This window comes from Palaemon carinicauda, chromosome 25, assembly GCF_036898095.1.
Source record: "Palaemon carinicauda isolate YSFRI2023 chromosome 25, ASM3689809v2, whole genome shotgun sequence".
Lineage (NCBI taxonomy): Eukaryota > Metazoa > Arthropoda > Malacostraca > Decapoda > Palaemonidae > Palaemon > Palaemon carinicauda.
The window spans coordinates 91,895,519-91,913,352 of NC_090749.1; the positions used below are offsets into that span (position 1 = coordinate 91,895,519).

The 17,834-nt window shown below is 35.4% G+C and overlaps 1 long non-coding RNA gene across 2 annotated transcripts in view; it reads left to right on the top strand.

The window, feature by feature from the left end:
* The window catches only part of LOC137618703 (uncharacterized), a 313,464-nt gene extending 297,450 nt beyond the window's left edge, over positions 1-16,014 (top strand). For both annotated transcript variants that reach the window (XR_011039805.1, XR_011039806.1), the window contains one exon: positions 331-16,014. This is a non-coding gene — a long non-coding RNA (uncharacterized lncRNA). The remainder of the gene's footprint in view (positions 1-330) is intronic.
* The last annotated feature ends 1,820 nt before the right edge of the window (positions 16,015-17,834 follow it).

Genomic DNA, 17,834 nt, shown 5'->3' on the forward strand with positions numbered 1-17,834 from the left:
TGTTACTGGTCTTAATATAATTTATCATGCTTCTTGTTATATATCATTTATAATATATTGAACACTTCTCTATTTTTATTCTTCACTTGTTTACTTTCCTGTAGGAGCCCTTGGCTTGTAGCATCCTGCTTTTCCAATTAGGGTTGTAGCCAGGGTAGTAATAATGAAGAAGTGATAAATACGTTAACGATAGTAAATGTTGAAGCTTTTTATTAATAGTCTAGACCATTTTCCAATTAATCCTTAAGCATTTTTGGAAATCTGTCTTCCATTGATTATTGCAACTAACCCCAAAGAGTGTTTTATTCATGGATTTATTTTCTCTTACAGGAAGTGAATCCTGTTTCTGGATTGTCACCACAAACAATCTTTAAATCAGATTTTTCCATGACTGATGGAAATTTGGTGCCTTAACATCCTCTGTCTGTGGCACCAGGATTCCAGAACATTCCAGCCAGACCACTCCATCTCAGCCACATATAATTAGTTCTTAGTGTAGTTTGATTCATTTTACATCTGGAAATTTTAAAATACTTACAAAAGTCTTAACTTTTACACAGCAATGGTGTCAGACCAGTCAGGATTACAGATGTTTTCCAAATTAAGGGTTCAGTGCCCCCATTTACAGGTTTATTTTAAAGTTAATGATATTTTAATACAGTTTCATACATATTGACTTTGGAAATAATGTCTGTGTGGGTAATTTTGCCAGAGGGTACAAAACTTCTGGACTCCAGTGAGGCTGTAACTAAAGCTGCCGTATCAGGTTCATATCAGCTTTCCCAGTAAGGCTTCAATTCTCTGTGTTAGAAACAATATTTATAAATTCCGAAAAAGAGGTCAGATTTAAAAAATCTATAGTATTCAGTTTATAATGTGAGAGATTGTGATATCCATTAATTATACTATAAAGTTATTTGACCAAGTTTGGAGGGCTGTTATGCAACATATAAAAATCCATTGGTAAATGCTTAGATGCCTTGAACCTATAGAATAAATTGACCCATACAATTTGAGGCGTTGATAGATCAATTCAATTTCTATGGATTTCTCAGTTGGATTTAGTAGAATTCATTGAATAAAAAAGTTAATATTTCTTTACCAACAATACTCCAGTTTTTAAATCGAGAGTTTTGACATTTTAGATCTGTAAAAGTAATTCCCCTCTGATGTTTTCAGTGATTCTGGAAGTGACTCAGAAGTCCTTCATCAAGTTTTGACTTTGAAAATCTCATGCAAAATTAAATAAGTTGAATCTTTTAATATTATCATTATTAATGTTGGGGTATGTGATCTAAGGTATTGGAAGGGAAGCATTGAGGAAATTGATTTTGAGAAATCATTAGAACTTTGAATTTATCAAATGTTTTTCAGTGATTGTTTGTTGATGAGTCCGTTTAAGGAATTTTACTAGAATATTCATCTTATTTCAATAGATTTCTAAAGAATTATATTTCAAATTAAGATTATTTTTAGTCACAAATTCTCCCGGCCAATCCTATGAGGACTTAGGAGCCTCTGTAACTAAAACTTCAAACAACTTATTCTTTTTGACCATCAAATTTTGTTATTAGAATTATTTATGAGTTAGACTGACTACTGACTCAAACCTCCTAAGCTCTCAACCAGCTCTCCTATTTCCTGACTGGTCTGTCACTGTTGGTATTAGTAAGATGTGAAGGTAGTCATCTGTGAAGACCTTCTGTAAAATGATGGTATGTTGTTACACATTTACTCTCGAGACAATGCCTTCTGGTTAGGGACCTTCTCTCGACAGTCTCTCATAGGTTGTGTTCTCTCAGTCATGTGACTCAGTCTATACAATGTAAGGATATTTAGTCAGTACCGAGACTTGAAGCATTGCAGTGTATTGCCTCTGGAGTAAATGGATATGATTCTGTCAGTGGTGTTTTAGAGTTAAGTTTAGTTTAGGGATTTAGCATTTGGTCTCAGAAAACTATTTTGTTTTGTATTTAAATGTACTGTATAGGCAAACCACAGTTTTAAGCACAGTAAATGTGTGTGTGTTTGTGTGTGTGTGTGTGTGAGAGAGAGAGAGAGAGAGAGAGAGAGAGAGAGAGAGAGAGAGAGAGAGAGAGAGAGAGAGAGAGTGAGAGTGAGTGAGTGTGTGTGTGTGTGCGTGGAAAAAGACAGAAAATTCTTTTGGGTGAGAAAAAACTTGGATATTGTTGAAGATGATTGAAGCAGCCTCTCTTGCTCGTCTTGTGGAGGTTCCACTGCGAGAAGGTTCAACTCATAACAAACCCTTAAACCTGAACCTTTGAGAATTGGGCTCAAGTTTTCCCTTGGTTAACTTACAGGCTCTCAATGTGACCCATTGCCAAGGTCTGTTGTGACAGTGTGCCTCATTTTCCTTCTATTTAGTTTTACTGGCCTCTTAGTCTTCTTCCTGTTGAAGATACAGTCATTTAATATTACTGCAAAACTTCTGTATACTTTTATAGAAGTACAGATACAGGAATTCCTGATGACTGTACATTCAAGTCCTCCACTTGAATCTAACAATTAGTGTCTTCTTGAAATATTACTTAATGATTCAATTAATCTTCTTTCATAACTATCGCTTAATGACTTCCTGTCCGTCTGACCACTTCAATTGGTTTTCCATTACTGTATTGTCTTTCTAATTTGGCTTGATCATGAACCAACTCTGTCAAAAATGTCTTGTTTGAAACTGTGGTTTGTTAAACTGTTAAATTCTGAGATGAGAAAAACTATTTTCAGAGAAACTTCACTTTTATCTTCACTTGATGTGAACTGATTTAGAAATAGGGGAACATAAACAATTGAATGTTGTTATCATGATTTGTTAGGTAACTTAGTTTTTTATATCTATTAGTATTTAAGTTTGAAGATTCACCTTTCCTTAAGCTGTGAAGGATTCAAAGTTTGTGTTTTATCAAATCAGGGTTTAATTTGAATGATATTCTGTGCAGGATATTTCTAGGGTTCCAGAGAATAGCTTTTTGGATATCAGTAAAAGGTTAATGATATAATATACAGTACAGAGAGTTCCTTAATGGAAAATAAGAAGAGGTAGAAAATGATGATGCTGTTTTAGATACAGACTTGATAAGTCAAACTACGATTGAATGAAAACAAAGGAGTCACTTGTAAATGGTTATCTTGGTTAGATTACGTTGTTCTAGACATTTTAGTTCCTTTTAAAGCGTAAAGTAGTTTACATTATTTCTTATTCTTAAGTCTTCAAAAGCTAGAATATTGGTCTCTTTGTGTTCTTGATAACTGCATCAGCTTGTTCGATGGTAACAGCCTCATACTCTGGACAGTCTTTTAAGCATTACTTATATTATCATCCCTTTATCAAAAGGTTATTACTGAAAAAATTAGTCATATTTTCCCAGTTAGAGATGGATTGTTGTAAGGTTAGCATTGCTGTCTGTTTCCAATATATTATTTGGCAGATTATTGGTTTAAAGGATTCAAGAAAATAGTTATGTGTTGAGTCCATCAGTTTTAGTATAAAGTGAATTAAGAAATAGGTCATTTATTGTGGCGTTGTCTACAATAATTTTAGCATAAGTTGGGTTGCTCTGTCTGTTTCCAGTATCTTATTTGGGAAGTTATTGGTCTAAATGATGCTAGAAAATAGGCAGAGGGATTCCCTTGACCCTATAGAGCAGAAATGTGGCTCTTGTGGTTATCCAGGCAAAGAATATTAACTTGCAGGTTTTCTCATTTACAGTTTTATCAAGATCCTTTTTGTTTCCAGCAGATTTTTATGGTCAAAGAAATGATGCTTTAGTTAATATTATTTTTCAAAGTTCTTTTTATTGCATCAGTGAGGAACAGAATTTTTTTAAAGGCAAGCGTCAGTCACAATTAGTTTTGAATATTAATATATATTACTGTATCATAATGTTATTGATGATGTTATATATATTTGTAATCAGTTTGGATCAGGTAGTTCCCAAATTGCATTTTTACAGTTCTAACTTTTTACAAGTTCCTGTTGGGCAACTGAGAGACTCCTGAATGGTAATAGACTACCCAAGATTTCCAATGCTTACCTTCTTGATATCATCTCCAACTGAACTTGTCCCTTATTTTCAGCTCCTCTCTTGTTTCAGTCAATTACTTCATACAGGGTGACCCCCCTAAAAAATGCCATAAATGGAATAGTTAATAAAATTCACAATGCTTTCTGCAATCCAGTCATATTTAGTGCAAATCAACTTCAGTCTATGCCTGACATGTCCTCCAAGATTCAGTCATGAATATCCAACAGTCTTTGTTTTATCTTCATTCCATGATATGTTCCTAATGTGCACCTCTGCGTTGCAAGCACACCTGGATACGACATGCAATATTGTCAGTAACTCTTAACAAACTCCTTTCTTGGCATTGCCCTGAATTTGTCTTGGGATGGCCCTCTTCTGTTCAGGAATAGTCTTGGGATGGTTCTGATAGACATTGTCTTTGAGATAACCCCACAGATAAAAATCTTGGGGTTTAAGGTCTGGTGAGTATGAAGCTCATTCAGAATCACACCTTCAACAGATGAGACTATCACCAAAGTGTCCCTGCAGCCATTCCAACGAGTCATTTGAAGTGTGGGGAGTTGCCTCATCCTGTTGAAACTGCTGTTCATCCTTCACAACATCTTTTCATCTGCCCAAAACTTCTTCACAACTAGTGCGTAGTGCTCAGTATTAATCGAGACTGACCATTCATTCTGGTCTCCAAACCAGTACGGACCAATGATCCCATGTTTTGATATTGCAATTGATGCAGTGCACTTGATGGAGTGCAGTGGCCTTTGCAGACAATCTTCTGTTGGGGTTGTCCCCCAGAAGATGTAATTCTTTGAGTTCACATCTCCAGACAACAGAAAATGAGCTTCACCAGAGAACCAAACATCCTCCAACAAGTCTGGGTTCTCATCAATCTTGTCGCAGAACCATTGACACATCACCACAAGCTTTTCCATGTCCTCTTGAGTAAGTTTATGTTTAATCTTGGTTTTGTAGGGGTACAAGTGCAGATCCTGCACTAAGATCCTTCTTATGGACTCCCGAAAAAGTCAAGTTCTTGGCTGCGACGTCTTAACAACTTGCGTGGACTGTTATCAACCGAGTCCCTGACAGCATCAAAATTGACTGGTGATCGAGAACTCCTGGGCCGACCAGAATGAGCGGCTCTGTTGCCCTTAACGTCCAAGTTTAAGATTGTTCTATGGGCCCTGATTTTCTGGACCCACCTGTACATTGTTTTATTTCTGGATATTGACAACATTGAAATTTTCTCTTGGAGGGAGCTTACTCAGTCACCATTGGTTTTGTCTCAAAGTAAGATTCTACACAGAATGTCTTTTCTTGAACTGTCCAAGACATTTTAGAAACTGCTCTACTTTAACCGTTCTTGCAAAGCCTCTTGATAAACATGAAATATTTAAACAATTTTCACGGGTGACATTTTTTTGGGTCGCCCTGTATCTCCAACTAAACTTGTCCCTTACTTTCAGCTCCTCTCTTGTTTCAGTGAATCACATCTTATCTGTTTTGCAACTAATGCTTGCTGTGGTTTTTCACGCTGCTTGAAGCTTAGGTGGTCTTTGACACTGCTAGTTTTAATTACTTCTCTCACACATTTTCAGTATCACTTCTATTTAGATATTTAATTGTTTTTTTTTTTACTTAGAAAAAAGTATTTCACATTTTATTTCATAGAAAATTCTCCATCTCTCAAACAGATGTCAAAAAATATGTGGGGAACATTGAACTTATTTTAGAATATAAAACTTTAGTATAAATATTTTGACTTTTATACTGAATTTTATAGAAACTTCAGGAAGAAAATTTTCTATTTAAAATGACGAGACAGAATGAAATTAATGACAGATTCCATTTGCAAATCTTTGACCATAAAAATTCTGTAGCAAAATTGTTAATGAGAAAAGTAGTTGAACATTTGTTGAAGTTAAAATGTCATTTTGATATTGTTATCAAGTTTCAGAAGTCAGAATCTGTTAAAATCCTTTGCTAGTGCCAAGTTCCTTTACAAATATTTATAAACATTTTCTATTGAAAACCTGCAGGTTTTAATCTTGGATCATATTCAGCCATTAGGAATGTATTATCGATGTTAAATACCTGTAGTACGTCATCTCTTGTGAAAGATTGTGGATTCTTAACTATGAACCTTTTTTCCCAACAGAATTTGGAAAGATTTTAAACTTACTTTGCCTTGTGGCACCTCTTGGGTTGCATGGGGCAGGGAGTGCAGTGTGGCCGCCCACCTGAAAAGGAGGAGAAGGAAAGAAGAGGAAGAAGAGTTGGTGGGGAGGAGGTATGGGATCCCACACACTTCTTTTTCGTCCCCCCCCCCCTCTCTCTCTCTCTCTCTCTCTCTCTCTCTCTACCTCCTTTCCTTGGTGACTTTGTGAGTTTCTCAGATTCATTCCCTCAGTGTCTCTCTATCTCTCTCTCTCACCCAAGTCTCTGTTTCAACCATTTTCCTCCAGGTGTTCAGTTCTGTAACTTTGGTCTGAAATGTGACGATTGCCTCATTAGTTAAATTGGCAAGAAGGAATATTTTGTTTAAGAGTAAACCTTAAATAGTTCTTGCCAGTAAGTTTGTTTATTTGTAAAAAGGCTTTTAATGTTCTTGATAAGAGAAAGTGAATAACTGTAGTATTGCATTTGTCTAAACCATTTCCCTGTTACTTTCATTATTTTGATCCAGTTATTTCAGTACATAACTTTTCTGATGAATATTTTTCAGTTTTTATGTGTGGTATTTTTTCTGTTCTTTAAGCAAATGTAGAAATGATTATGCACATTATTTGATGTATATTGTATGAGAAAATATGACTTGAAATGTAGTGCTTAACACTTTCAAGGTTTTGTTTGAAATACTTCTGGTTTCTATGAAGGAATATGTGTTCTGTCTCCTATAACTGGGAAGCAAGATTGTAATTACTACTTATAATCTGACAAATGAAATCTGGTTGACAATATTTACAAGTCTTAATTGGATATATCTTAAAAACTTAATGGTAATATTGTTTTAAATTTCACTGTAAAATTCTTAATTTCTTTTGCTGTTATAGATGTCACTTATTTTCAGTTGAACTGAGATGCAGAATGAAATGTAAAGTATCATTTAAGTAAGAGTCACATGAAATGTAAAAGCCACTTTTGTATAATGGTCTTAAAAGACTGTGTACAGCATTCTTATGCTGCAGTAATTGAATGGAAGGTCTGTTCAATTGTCATTAGGATTACACGTCAACTGTATTCACCATTTGTGCAGACAGACGCATTGATATTGCGGGTGCGTTTAGATCTCTTGGTTCCAAGGGGACCGTACAGGGCGGGCCACAGTAGGTAGGGCCGTTTAGACCTTTGCGACCCTGTAGGAAATTCTGGATAGGGGTGTCATGTTGTCTTCTTGTTCTTGTCTTTGCTATGGCACTGGAAGGTGGGTTTCCAGATGTCTGGAAATTTTGGAAGCATTGTTTGATGATTATGGACCTTGGGAGGAATTATAGGGATTACTGTGTCTGTTCACGGTATCCCAAAAAAGGCTTTTGTCCTTTTCCTGATTTTGTTTCAGGAACATTTGAGGTTCTGGATGTTTGGGCTTTTGTCTCGTCTAGTTGCTGCGTTGACAGCCTTGTCTTACGCATTCTTATTCCAATGCATTTTGTTGCATCTGAAGAATGATCGATATTGTGTTGCCATATTTTTGGAAGATAATTGTTGATGTTATTCACAAAGAATCAAATTAAAAACTATTATCTTTCTGCCCAATATGTTTCGAAACAATTAAAGCCAAAAGGTTAGAATTGAACAATAGATGGAAATGATAAATATACAAACTTTTTATTGCAAACAGAACACAATGTTTGGCTGAAGTCCTGAGAGAAATTTAGTGCACTGTGAAAATTTCTTCAGTTTACTCTTCCAAGTTTTGAATAAGGACTCCCAAGAAAAGTTTGAAGAGAGAGAGAATGGACAAAATAAAAAGCAGATTTTATTACTGTAAAATTCTAGCTCTTAATAACTGCTTCACTGTTTTATTAAGAACGACACAAGTGTGGAGAGAGAGAGAGAGAGAGAGAAGAAGGACGCCTTAGCCATAAACTCAGGTACGAAGGTCATCGGTACCTTGTTCAGTCCCTCTGATAGATTAATGGCATATAAGATTCCATGCAACTCGCCTACTCTCTTCACCGAGACTAGGGCCAGTAAGAACACTTTCTTAAGTGTCCGACACTTGTTCATTCCTACCGAGCTTTGGTGAGATATCAGAAATGTGACTTTCATGAATGCAGAGTTGATTTTAGAGATGTAACGGGATAATAACCTGAAAATATATCTTTGAATTTAAGCAGCAGTTTCTACTATGGTATAGAGAGTTGGCTTGCTGTTTGAGTTCAGCCATAGAAACTGTTATTCATCTCCAGATACTGTGTCAGAGATTTTCACAATAATTTATTCTTTCATTAAATTTCTGATGGCCTTTGGCAGAAATTTCATCTCCAGTCAAATCCATTTCATGATATGCAATAGATTAGGACTTATGTCAAGGTCTTGCTCCTTCTTCCACTGTTGGAATTGAGTTGAGAATTTTATTACGGTATTCTGTCACACTAGAATGGACCACTTGATTGGGTTGATAGGAGTCTATAGGCTCCGTCCTTGGAAATAAGAATTGAGCACTGGAGAAATGCAAAGTTGGAGAAGTTACACAGTTAAGTGTGGCAGGAGCCCAAATGCAACCAGACAGAATTCAGATATCGGAAGATTATTTAGAGCCAAAGGTTCAAATTGATGCTTCAAAGAGCCTAATCTACCGAGGACTGTGGGAAAAGAGAAAGCAAGCATTGTGCACTGCTACCCCGTTTAAGGATCACCTCTCACCTTCCAAGAGGAGTAAATTGTACCTTGCTTCAATGTTCAGTTAGCTGATCACCTTCAAGTAATGAAACCTGCAGTAAAGAGAGAATAGACATCATAGAATGCATATCCAACAGGTTTCAAGACATCCTGTAAAGTCTTGGCTCTTGATGACATTGCCTTTGATGCAAGTGTTTATCCACATAGTGGAAAAGATATTTCCACAAAAACCATTGCTTTGCTAAATTGATTGATCTCACTAGTTCCAGTACTTGGGATTTAGCATAAATTTTGTTATTTTAATCCTATGCATTTCATTGTAAGGGATAAATCGTGACCTTATGTCAAGGTCCTTCCCACTTTCCCACAGTCGTCAGTGTTTATGTATTGTTATCAATCTAAAACGGTTGAACATAACATTTAAGTTGATTCTTAAGAATCGGCAGGATTTGTCCTTAGAAATGAGAAGTGAATTAGGGCACAGTGCCGAGTTAAAGGTACATAACTGTGGGAGGCGGCCAAAGACAACTGTATGAAATAGGCAGAATGCCATTCAAAACCTAAAGTTCAAATTGACGCTTCAAAGAGAGTAAAGTACGGAGGACTGTGGGAGAGAGAAATTAAGCATCGTATACCCCCATTTTAGTGTTTTCTCTCGCCTTCATAAAAGAGAATGTTGTGATCTCCTATTTTCAATCGTCAGATCACTTCTTAAGTAATGATTCAATGGAATTACAAAATTTAAAGTTTTTAAACCTTATAAAGGTATGAACAAATACTGGTGAAGATAATAACTGCAATATCTATAACTCTGACTTGGAAAGTTAGATACAATATGGAGAAAAATATTTGCAAATTATGTTAAGGCATTTCAAGGAAACATTTTAGAATGTGATTTGATTTTGGTGAATTGAAAATTTTATAAATTGCATTTTGAAGACAGAAATGATCAAGAATGAAATATGAGAAAATAATCGAGAAATGGTAGAAGAGTTATCATCTCTTCAGACAAAACAACCAGTAGTTGGACAATCTAGACTCTAGACTCAAAAGTTTAATTGTACAGTTGAGATTCAAGTGTTTTACAATTCTATTCCAATACTCATATCTGACTGGAATGCGGTTTGATGTCTATAGAAATAAACTCTCTAGGTTTATTTATGGACTTAAGAATACAAGCTACACTGTATTCTTATTCTATATAAGGATGGAGTATTCAAAATATCAACACAGTTCCATTGAATAATTCTAAAGAGCCTTCCTTTTTTTTTGGGGGGGGGGGGAACTTTACTCATAATAGAATGTCCTTTTTGAATAAAAAAGAGAAACAACTACTGTACATCTCAGTTGATAAAAAGCAGGAGAAAATAATAATAATCGGTTCACCACTGAGCCATAGCAACACTGTTCCTCCGAACCCTGTTGGAACATCAATTAAAAAAACAGGTTTTTGTTACTCAATTGCTGGAAGTATTTTTAAAACAAATGGAAATGTCTAAATAAGCTTATATCTTTGATTGGTCATATTTCTCTCCTGTTTCCTAAGACTGGTGGCCCTCTTTCGAGAGACAATTCCACCGTATGGAAATCTATTCTGCTTTTCCTAAAGTACAACTTTCCTTACTTTAAGAGGCAGAAAGGTCTGTCTCATCCTTTGTGATCAAGTTCCCTTAACCATTTTTGTCTTTTCCTCTTTCTTGTTTTCTCTGAGGCTGAGAAAATTAGGAATTCTGTTTAGCCTCTGAGTTTAGGAAAGTAAGTTGTTTTGTGGCAAAGTCACTAGTTATTTTCCTTCTATTTTTGTTTCTGATAAGTCGGATTAGATGAAGTCCTGGAATTTCCTTTTCCAGTAATTTTATTATTTCATTTTCAAAACAACTTTATATGATAACTTGTCAAAAACTGTTATTGAAAACAGTTAGGACAAGAATCTCGTTTAAATTTTCAAAACTATGAAGAGACATTATTCCTCTTCAGAGAGAAAGTATAAATTGGATCTGTTGTGATTTGATCTCATGATTGAGAAAACTCAATTGAAAAGTTTTTCTATTGGGATTCTTAGATAATTTCGACGAGACCACTTGTCTGTAGTCACAGAAAAAAAAACAATGAATGAGCATATCTCTCTCTCTCTCTCTCTCTCTCTCTCTCTCTCTCTCTCTCTCTCTCTCTAACACTAAGACTGTTGTGTATTCCAATTACCAGCACAACACTGGTATGTTGCAAGTGTTGATGCAGGTCTTGGTGTTTGGACAAGTCAGCATCTGGATGAAGTTCCTAAGCCAGAATGCATTAATAAAATGCCTAAGTTTTTAGAGGAACATTGTCTTCAAGAACCTCAGAATCAAATGAGATGACGACCTTCCTATTTCCATCTACAGTTTAGATTTAAAGACCTGTACAATGTACCTCTGGAAGTGAATAAAACTGCTGATTCTTACCAGATATTTGGTTATTTGAACAAACTTAAATGTCTCTTAGTAAACAAACTTCCTTAGATTAGATACATTTCCCTTTGTTGAAAGATTGCAAGAACAGCAAAAAGGTTAATGAAAGTACCTAGAGGAACCAATTACTCAACCAATGTTTACAGAAACATACTGCTGATTTTGAAAGGTATTTTATATAAAGAGTAAACAGGACGGCTAAGGATTGTTGCATTTTATTAGAAAAGACGAACATTGTGATACATGCCATATATGATTCATTTATTTGGATATGATGGCAACTTTTTGTGTTACGCTGCTTTCATTCAGTTTGTAATACTAAAAGACTTTAAATTGGATATGCAAGTGTACTCTGTACTCAAATTCATGTACTACCCTTTGCCTTTCTTTGGCAGCTGTTTCTTATGCTGCCTTTTCAAGCCTCCTCAAATCTCTTTAAAGCTTTTGAGCATTGAATTATAACAGAGGCTTCAAGTTTAAGAAATCTTGTATAGTCCTTTGACTCTGGTTTCTGTTCTCACAAGAGCTTTTTGTACTTGGATAAAGTCAAGTTTGGAATGATGGAAAGATTTTTTTCGGTTTGGGAGTTTCCAAAGAGACTTTTCCTCTATTTTCATCTAGAATTTATTTGCCTAACCTGAGTAGCTGCAAGAATAATTATGATTTGTATCTACTAAATTGTGGTTAAAAACTGCATGAATTTTATTCTGCTAATCAGTGGTCTTCTTTTCTTAATACTAATTTGAAATGGAATCTCCGTTGACTTTTGAGGATTGGCACTTTCGGGTTAAATATTATTAATATTATTTATAAGGTAAGGTAGTTTTACCTCCTGGCTACCAAGTCCTACTTTCTCTAGGCTCTAGTGGAAATTCTGTTCTTTGATGAGAGAAGAAATTTATTGCAATAAAAAATTGGTCATTGGATATCTGTGTGCAGAAAGACCAGAACTTATATTTATTTTTAATTGAAATATTGTTTATGATGGCATCTTTTCACATTACTTCTCTTTCATGCAGTTTGTAATACAAAATTACTTTGTAAGTGTGCTCTGTACTAGAGTTCATATACTTCCCTTTACCTCACTTTGCAATTGTGTCTTGTACTGCCTTGACAAGCCTCCTCGTCTCTTAAATTCTTTTGAGGATTTATTTTCAAGATGAGGGTGCTCCACTTATGCCTTGTACATTCAAAGAAATCCTCTCTAGGTTTGTCGTATCATCTTTTTCTCCTGGAATATAGGTTTTAAGTTTTAAGAAAACTAGTCTTTGGAGTCTGACTTCCGTAGGCCAATTTCATGAGAGCTTATTTGGTTAAAAACAATTATGGAATGATAGAAATTATTTTTTGTTCTTCTGTTTGGACGTTTCCAAAGAGGAATCTCCTCTATTTCCATAAAGAATATTAATTGCATCCTCTTATTAATTTTAATTTTCTAATCTATTGACTTTATTAATCCAAAGACTGGTTAGGATCTTCTGCCTTTGTCATTTAACTGAAGTTGACCCTCTGGTTAGATATTATTATATTATTGTAAAGTAAAGTAGGCTTTAGTGGGGCTTTCGTTCTTTGATGAGCGAAGAGAATTGTAGCTATAAAAAGTTAGTCATTGGACATCCAGCTATAGAAACCCCAGAAGAAAATGACTATATTCATTTTGAATTGAAATACTGAGGACATTATCTTTGAATGCTGTTTGTCTCCATCTACTCTTCAAAAGGAATTTCTTTTCTTGTTGGTTCTTTCCAAAAGGATTCTATTGGCAGACATCCTTTTTTTGTGCCGAGCTTCTGATAATAAGTTTATTATCTTTTTTTCCTTGTGTCTTTGAGAATTAATTTTGAGTTTGAGTTTTTGCTATTTTTAATTGGTCACAGAGAAGGATCCTTTGAAAGGAAGTATTGCTGGGGGAAGAAGTGTCTCTGTAGAACTTGTCAATCATAAAGTCATTCTAGTGAATTGTCTTATACTTTCTTTTTAAATGGAACAACATTGAAGGTGACACTGAGGTTCTTGGGTGACGTCTTTATTCGGATATCAAATATTGGTGTCATCCACACCTAGTCATTCTTTATGATCATCTGTGTCTTTGTTATGCATCTGGTATTTTAAGAATACCAAATGCACTATTGTTGCAGTCTTGGATGATAGCAACACAAAAAGAGGAGGTGATACACGGGATATTTATTCTTTTATATTTATTAAGTCATTTTGGTTGGTGGAAAGCTGTGTTTCAAATTGAAGGTACTTAAGAACCTATAGTTCATTTCAGGCTCTGAGGTAATTTGAGTAGTATAGATTCAATTCTTCAGAGTATTTATCAATGTATACAACATTTGCTAGGGATATTCTATATAATTTTGTCGTCTTAGCTGGTTCAATTCAGTTGGTTTGTGCTTAGCTGTGATGTTTGAGAGTTATTGCAATTAGAAGTTCCTCTTGTCTTTCTCTCCCAATAGACATTTGGAAAGTCGATTTTAGTTGTTCATGAAACTGAGAAAATGTCGTTCCTTGATTTCCTCACACATTCGCAGCCTCATATGTGTGTGGAACCAACTTAGAAAACTACATTTATCATCTCTTATTATTTGGGATATGACATTTTCTTCATGATCTAACTCCAATTTTGAATTGAAAAGTCCAAAATGTTTTTCAATACACGACACTCTTTGTCTCCTGTCTGATGTCAGCGAGACATCTTGGACAAGTTTGGCGTTTGGCCTATTCTTTGCCGGACCTATACTCTTATGGAAATGAAAGAAGTGATTATCTAGTGTTCTCAAAGACATTCTTTGTATGTCGTTCAAAAAGGCTTTTTGATTAGTCTGTCTCTTCCACTTTAGTTGCACAAATCAGGCTTATGTCGATATTGGTAACTTGATGACCGTGTTTTGTAGTAAAGTCTTTTGTACAGTTCCCTCATGGATTTTGTATTTGTCTACCGTGAAGGAATAGATTGTTCAAAATTTCAGCAGGGAAGTAACTGAAGGGCATTGACATATGGTATTTTCAAGAGCAACTACTTATAAGGTATTGGTTGGAATCCCTCCTTCAGTTTTGTGATCAAACATTTGAGAAGTTACTGTGGGTGTTGGTACTCAGATGTAATTACTGTGCATTCCTGTCCCTTGCATATGGATTACAAAGCAGTTCAATGCTGTACATTTCTTCTTCGAAACATTGGATTGACATTCCAAGAGCATTTGATTTTAATGATGATCCAAAACAAATTTGATATATCATGAATTCATTTGGTGCATTGATACTTTTTGTTTCTGAGGTTGGTTCAGAAATATGTCCTTGTACAGAGGTGACCAAATTCTCTACATACAGCATTCCACTGTACAAGACTAGAAGGCATTTAAGATGCTAATTTAACAGTTCCAAGCCTACAGTGTTCCATATTCAAACGATAGTGTTTTCCTTGCATAGCTCTGACAAGCGCTTGGGGATACCATGGTTCTTCTATTCAGGATTTGTTACAAGTCTAGTGTAAGAGGTTGGCATAGGATTCGGTCGACTGCAGACTGTGGTTCCCTTTGGAAAGTTGTCTTGGCTCAAGAGATGGAAGCGTGTGACCCATGAAGTCTTGTGTGTCTTTGTCTGCACAATTTGGTGTTTGTGGTTTCCGTGCAATTTTTAATGGAAATTAGACAGAAATGTTTTTGCAATTATTGCAATTGCAAGAAATGCCCTAAGGTCTTTTGATGCCATTTTATTGAAGTGACTTTGACTTGCATTTGACTTTGAATGATATTTTAAGAAATAACTTTGTGTATCTTATCTCTTCTGAAAATATTGTGGCATTTTGGCAACCAAAGAAATTTGGAGACTAAAAAGTTAACTTTTAAAATGTAATTTATTTCATTAAAGAGTTTATTATAAGATTTTTCAACCAGAGAGATTTAAGGTTAGAATGTAAGTAGTAAAATTATCAGTTTAAACTTATTCATTCATGTGAATCTGTATATGAAATAAATTGATAAAAAAAAGAAAGATGAAAAGAGAAAATGAAAACATTCAAGGACCTAGTGACACCTTTTGTTCAAGAACAGAAACTGCTTCAATCATTCGTTACTAGGTGGGACTTGGGGAGGGCCTTGGTTGGGTTTTCATTTTCTCTTTTTATTTAAAAAGAAAATCTTGCAAAGTTTTGGAGACGATGCTTTTGTGTTCCTTTGGGAAACGAGAAGGATTTCAAACATTTCCTTATCCATTCAAAGTCTGTTTTATTTTCTCATACAAATATACATCAAATCTTGTGCTTGTGTTTCTGTCACCATCATTTCTAGATCTTGGATCAAACTACAGAAAGAAAATCACAGGTTAAAAATGATGAATATTTATTAGGAAACTTCTGTACCAAAATAAGTGGTTCTTAATTATATAAGTAACTGGTTTATGGTTCCTGCAAAAGCAAAACTCATTTCACCCACTTTCACTTAAGAGGAACATGACTAAGCCCTTTTAGATGGACACTTTATACTTACTGAAAAGAATCCTTCAAGAGTCACTCTCTCAAACACCATATTCAAACTGGCCAATTCAACCGCCTAACGAGGCAACAATACTAAGGGTCGTTACACTCAAGACTAAAGTTACAGAACTGAATATCTGGATGAAACTGGTTGGAACAGAAGCTTGGGTGAGAGAGAAAGAGCGGGGGACACTGAGGGAATGAATCTGAGAAACTCACAAAGTCACCAAGGAAAGGAGGTAGGGGAATTGGTGAGAGAGAGGAAGGGGGGGATGAAAAAGAAGTGTGTGGGATCCTATACCTCCTCCCCACCAACTCTCCTTCCTCTTCTTTCCTTCTCCTCCTTTTCAGGTGGGAAGCCACACTGCACTCTCTGCCACATGCAACCCAAGAGGTGCTATTAGCCTTTAATTTTTGTATTGTGTTTAGGTTTTAAATAAAATTGTGTATGCTTAACCCTGGATAGGTACGGTGGGTCGTTTGCGACCCCGAGCGTCAAAAAAAAACAGGTTTTTCTCACGTGACTCACCCCCGTGACTGAATTTGTGGGTGATCGACCTGCAGGAGGTGTCTCCCCTACACGCTCTAGTAGTGTCCAGATGTGCATTGCTGTAGCTGTACTCCTTCCCCGATTTCTGAGACGCATCGGGGTCGTTCGCGTCCGAGTTTACCCTTCTAGGGTAGTTTGCATAATTATCAAAGTTATTACGTATTATGAAATTGTCGTAGAATGGTGCAACTTGTATAGGTTATCAGTTGTGGAAAGTCATGGTGGATTGTTTGGCTACCATGTGCATGTTTTTTTTTTTTAGTTAAAATGTCATTCATCACCACGAGGACCATTTTACCGCGAGTGCCCCTTTTTCATTTTTTTTCATTTTTTTGCCAAGTCATTTTTCCGTAAGATATTGCCAAATAGTGTCGTAAAACTTTTGCTTGTTTAGTGTTGGAAAGTGTGTCTAGATGATCTGGCTACCCATGCATGACTTTGTTTTTGTCAGATACGACGTAGTTATTGGTATATTGGGTATTTAACTGCGGTTACCAATTTCTGTTTTTTTTTCAATATTTGTAAAAATTACTACGTAGTAAGGAATTGCCGTATATTATTCATTTTTTTTTCATGTTTATGTGTTAGAAAGTGTGCCTTGATGGTTGGGCTAACACGTGCATGTCTTTTTTTTTATCTGAGATGTCGTATATTAGAATGTCGGGCATTTTACCGCGAGTGTCCCTTTTTCATTTTTTTTCATTTTTTTGCCAAGTCATTTTTCCGTAAGATATTGCGAAATAGTGTCGTAAAACTTTTGCTTTTTTAGTGTTGGAAAGTGTGTCTAGATGATCTGGCTACCCATGCGTGATTTTGTTTTTGTCAGATACGACGTAGTTATTGGTATATTGGGTATTTAACTGCGGTTGCCAATTTCTGTTTTTTTTCAATATTTGTAAAAATTTACTACGTAGTAAGGAATTGCCGTATATTATTGATTTTTTTTTCATGTTTATGTGTTAGAAAGTGTGCCTTGATGGATGGGCTAACACGTGCATGTCTTTTTTTTTATCTGAGATGTCGTATATTAGAATGTTGGGCAATTTTCCGCGAGTGCCCCTTATTATTTGTTTTGCATTTTTTTGCTTAGTCATGTTACCGTAAGGAATTGGCAAGTAGTGTCGCAAAACTTATATTTTTATAGTGTTGGAAAGTGTTTCTAGATGATCTGGCTACCCATGCCTATTTTTTTTTAGCCAGATATGGCGTATATATAAGTATGTGTTCGATTTTCCTGTGATTGCCATTTTTTCGTTTTTTCCCATTTCTTTCAAAATTACTACGTACTAAGGAACTATCACAGAGTAATATTTCATTTATATGTTTATTTGTCGGAAAATATGCCTTGATGGTTTGCCTAGCACGTGGCTGAAATTTTTTTTTTCTGAAATGCCGTATATTAGAATGGCCATTTTTCCACGAGTGCCCCTTTTAATTAGTTTTGCATTTTTTTGCTTAGTCATGTTACCGTAAGG